The following is a 5,353-nucleotide window of genomic DNA, read 5'->3' on the forward strand; positions in this document are numbered from 1 at the left end:
GGGATAGGCACCAACAATAAAAGAGAACTGGTGCATGTACTTTGGAGCGGTCTCCGACTGAGTTTGTGGAGGGGCTGGGAGATGGCACCGCTACACATGGGCTCTAATCCCATTCTGTTGCAGGACTGCTGGGTAACTTGGGCAAGTTTCTTGCTCTCTCAGTGCCTCAGTTTCCCTATGTTTGAGATAGTGATATTGATCTTCTTTGTAAAGTGCTCTGAGATCTATGGATGACAAAGCACTATGTATGCATTTGGTATTATTAGAAGTGCCTGATTTACCTGTGTTATACCATTCATTAATTACACCTCTTGATCACAACAATCCTAGTTTGTCTGGGTTTTCTATGGCTACTTCCTGTGGCTATGTGAACACAAACCATTCAGTAAATTCTTCACCTTCATACTCAGCTTCCATGTGTTATTTGCACATGGCTGAGGGCAGAGCACGGGCACATTTTTATCAGTTCCTTAGGCAGCTTCTACTGTGTGAATAGGAGGGGGAAAAAAGAAAATCCATCCCCAACATCACGCCGAAGCACTAAGTCAGCCTGTGAACATAATGAGGAAAAGGATATTTGAGATGGTAGCGAGGTCGGGGAGGATCAAAGTTCCCACATGAGGACTTCTCCTTTATGCTGCTTTCAATGTTATCAGACTGAAATGGCTTCAGATACAGTTGGTCTGTTCTGACATCAATTGTGTGAGCTGTCATTCAGCGGAGTAATGCTCCTGGGGCAATGACACCATGGTCCAGGTGATTTCAATGGAAGTTAGAAGCCTGACTACCTTTGAGGATCTAGGCCTGTGTCCCACGTCGTTACTGTGCAAAATGCCCTGCTGCACCTGCCTCTACTACTGAGGCTTATCCAGGACCAGTCTGGGGTTAAACAATCCGGCTTGTTTGGCAGGTGGGCCTTGTTAAGTTGCCAATTAGATATTATTTAATTTGCTGAGGGGGTGTGGCCTTGGAAACACAGCCCTGGTCTACACTAGGGTGGGGGGATCGATCTAAGTTACGCAACTTCAGCTACATGAATAACGTAGCTGAAGTCGACATACTTAGATCAACTTACTGTGGTGTCTTCACCCCAGTGAGTCGTCTGCTGCCGCTCCCCCGTCGACTCTGCCTGCTCCTCTCGCGGCTCTGGAGTACAGGAGTCGATGGGTCGATTTACCGCGTCTAGTCTAGACGCGATAAATCAATCCCCGCTGAATCGATCGCTGCCCGCCAATCCGGTGGGTAGTGTAGACATACCCTGACAGAGATTAACCAGGGATCTACAGAGCTGGGAGAGGTGAGCCTGCTGTGCTTTGGGCTTTGTTATGTTTCTTTTCTTATAACTGCTGCTAGAAAAGACTGTCAAGGAAGTATTTGGCCCTGACAGCCAAGGTAGAAGAGGTTGGTGTGGGGGGAGCTTATGCCTTATTCTATTGAGATACTGAGATTACTAAATAAAACTCATTGCTTCAGGAAATAGAAAGACTTTCTCTTTTAACCACAGACTTGGGTGTTTCTTTACTAACAGGGAAGCATGGCAAGGGTTACAGGCTTGCTTGCTATTTCCTCTTGTTTTCTAAGAACATTATGGGATATGTGTCCATTTCTTCAGAGTTTGTTAGGTTAAATTCTCTGCTTTACAACCCAAGAAAGCCCATTGACTTCAAACAGGATATAAATCAAGGCACAACTTGGCTCTGTGTCTGTTTCTGATCCTCTTTGATGGTCTCTGATCTGCATCCTTTGCTGCTCAGCTGATTCTGTTGCACTTACTGAAAGCTCAGCATGGACAGTTAGCTCTCAGAAAAGCAATCATTTTTCCCCCTGGTGTCATTGCAAAGAAATTTCTTTTTCTTACAGTAGCAGATGGGAAGCCTCAACCCCAATGCAAAATTGGGGATGTACTTTTTGTGACCCAAGGTTCCAAAATCTGCAAGAACATGGAGCAGTTATTTCAAAAGAATAATGTGAATAATTCAGACTTCTCATTTGTTACTATACTGCATACAGTTGCTATTTAGAGTTTTGCAGTAGGAAATAGAACTCTGTTCTTTCTACTCTGAAATTACAGGTCCCTTCCCACTGAGCTAACAGAGAACCTCCATTAGCTTTTAGCACTGTAGGGATATACCTAGCTGAGCATTTCTGATTACTACCCAATGAGGGCAGTGCTACACATGCATACTAACCCAACCACTACAGTATATTAAAACACTCAGGGGAGGCATTTACACTGGTATCGTCAGGACTAATGATGTATCAACTCAATGTCATATCTTCACACTTTACTCATACTAACATTATTGAAACTAGTTATGCTTTCTGTACATGTTTGCTCAGATTTGCTTAAGTAGATCATAGAACTATAAGACTGGAAGGGCCCTTGAGAGGTCATCTAGTCCAGTCCCCTGCACTCATGGCAGGACTAAATATTATCTAGACCATCCCTGACAGGTGTTTGTCTAACCTGTTCTTAAAAATCTCCAATAATGCAGATTCCACAACTTCCCTAGGCAATTTATTCCAGTGCTTAACTACCCTGACAGTTAGGAAGTTTTTCCTAATGTCCAACCTAAACCGCCCTTGCTGCAATTTAAGCTCATTGTTTCTTGTTCTATCCCTCAGAGTTAAGCAGAACATTTTTTCTCCTTCCTCCTTGTAACAACCTCAGTCTTCTTTTCTCCTCTCCAGACTAAACACATCCAATTTTTTCAAATTTTCTTGATGGGTCATGTTTTCTAGACCTTTAATAACTTCTGTCGCTCTTCTCTGGACTTTCTCCAGTTTGTCCACATCTTTCCTGAAATGTGGCTCCCAGAACTGGACGCAATACTCCAGTTGAGGCCTAATCAGCGTGGAGGAAAGTGGAAGAATTACTTCTCGTGTCTTGCTCACCACACTCCTGCTAATACAGCTCAGAATGTACAGTCAGGACAGGCTATGCCTGCTACTGTAATGAGAGTGCAGGCAGTCCTCGGACTTACGACACAACTGGTTCCTGAAAATCGCATCTTAAGTCGAAACGTAGTAACTCAGAACCGATTTTCCCATAAGAACCAATGTTATAACTGGGTGATTGGTTCCTCAACCAAGGCCCAATACACTATTTTCACCAAAATAACCCAGATTGTTGTATTCATCAATTGTACACAAGTAATATAGCTACATCAATGCTATATTTGTAAATAGCAATCATGTTGACATAAAAAAAATCACATAATAAGCTAAACATACATAAAGAAACATAGTACAGGCAGTCCTCAGACTTATGACCCAATTGTATCCTGGGCATTGCTGATCTTGTCATTTGATTTGTAGGTTAAGAAACCTACTGAAGGAATGAAGAAGGAGATGGGACACCTTCTTCTGAGCTCATGGGTGGGTCTAATTAGGTGAGGGATTCAGGGGTTTATGAGGTGATTTGGAAGGACTTAAAGAGAGTGTCCAAGGAAGTTTGGACAGATATTCTCCTCTTTTCCTTATAAATTTCTCTGTAGCAGCTGTACATGTTGTATATGTCCATATTCACAGATGCACTGCATTCAGTGTTGGGGTCATGTTCCTCAAACAGACATGGCAGCTTCCAAATGTTGAAGTGTCTCAGCCAACACTTTTGTTATCAAGACTTTGCTGTTCCAAATCAATGAGGTCCTGATAAGTTAATTCTTCAGAATGTGATGCCAGCAACTCATTAACATCCTTTGGTGTAATGTCTTTTCCCATTTCAGCAACAGTGCTGCTCACCTACTCAACAATGTCTGTAAAGCCTTGGAAGTCAGACACAAAATCAGGACACAATTTTCTCCAAACACCATTCAAATTTGATTGTTTGACTTCATTCCATGCCTCACCGATGCTCTTAACTGCATGGTAAATGTTGAAGTCCTTCCAGAATTCCTTCAGTGTTGGTCCACCTTCCTTCTCAGTTGCCCTGATGGCATGGGCAAATGTGCTCCTAAGACAGTAGGCCTTGAAGGATGCAGTTACTCTGTGGTCCATGGGTTGCAACAGTGAGGTGGTGTTGGAGAGCAGAAACACCACTTTGATATCAGGATGCATGTCATCAAGGATGGTTGGACAACCAGGAGCATTGTCGAGGGTTAACAACGCTTTAAATGTAAGACTGTTTTTGCTGCAATAATCCCTGACACTTGGCACAAACTATGATTAAACCAATCCTTGAAAATGTTCCTATTGACCCACACCTTATGATTGGATTTCCATATCACTGGGAGAAATGCCTTGGAATATCCCCTGAGAGCCCTGAGGTTTTCAGAAAGGTACACAAGCAAAGGTTTAAGTTTAAAGTCACCTGCAGCATTTGCATCGAGCAGAAGAGTGAGCCTATCTCTAGCAGCTTTGTACCCTGGCATGGATTTCTCCTCTTTGGCAATTTAGGTTCTCAGCGGCATTTTTTCCCCCAAAGAGCCCAGTTTCATCAACATTAAAAACTTGCTGAGCACAATCCCCACCCTCTTTAATGATCTCAGCCAATGTCTTGGGAAAAACACGAGCTGCCTCCTCATCAGCACTGGCAGCTTCACCTGAGACCTTGATGTTATGCATATTGGCCCTGGCTTTAAAAAGCGTAAACCACCCCCTACGTTCATTAAAAGGCTCAGCATTAGAACTCTCCCGCAGTGGTTTCTTTAGATCATCATAAAGACTCCTAGCCTTTTCCTGAATTATGCCTAAACTTACAGGAGCACGGCATTGATTTTGATCCTCCAGCCAAACAATTAACAGTTTGTCAACCTGAGCAATATGTCCAACATGCTGCTTAGTTATCACAGTTGCTTGCATAGGAGCTGAGCCCTTAACGTGTTCCTGAATTCGTACGTTGTCTTTCAGGATGGTCATGATAGTCGTTCGGGGGAAATCCGAAGCTTTACCAATTTCAGTTGGATTCTCACCTTTCTTGGACCTCTTAAATATTTCCATTTTTGTTTCCATAATAATTGTTCTATGTTTCTTAGAAGAAGTATCACTTGCACCAGATTTTCACTTTTCTGCCATTATTATGGGCAAAGAAACACTAACTTTTAAGAAAAAGTTTGGAAGCACAAAGAATCAACATGTAAAAATGGCATTGGAACAGCTACTGAATGTCTTGAGTCAGGGAGATCGGCGGCACAGAATGTCGATGCATGTATGAACTTGTTTGCTGGTGTGGCGTTGTGTCAGCTCAAGCATTGTAAAGTCGAAATTGGTGTCGGAAAGTTGAAATAGGGTGTCTATTTATAAACGGCATAATTGCCGCTTGTCATAATTCGAACGTCGTAAAGTTGAGGACTGCCTGTAGATGGTATTACCTGCGGTTCATCAAACGCACTGCCTTGTGGGTAGCCCGAGA

The 5,353-nt window shown here is 42.9% G+C and overlaps 1 pseudogene; it reads right to left on the reverse strand.

The window, feature by feature from the left end:
- Nucleotides 1-3,600: 3,600 nt before the first annotated feature.
- Nucleotides 3,601-4,941, reverse strand: LOC123351120 (annotated as a pseudogene).
- Between the last annotated feature and the right edge of the window lie 412 nt (nt 4,942-5,353).

The sequence above is a fragment of the Mauremys mutica genome, chromosome 16 (genome assembly GCF_020497125.1).
Source record: "Mauremys mutica isolate MM-2020 ecotype Southern chromosome 16, ASM2049712v1, whole genome shotgun sequence".
Taxonomy (NCBI): Eukaryota; Metazoa; Chordata; order Testudines; family Geoemydidae; genus Mauremys; species Mauremys mutica.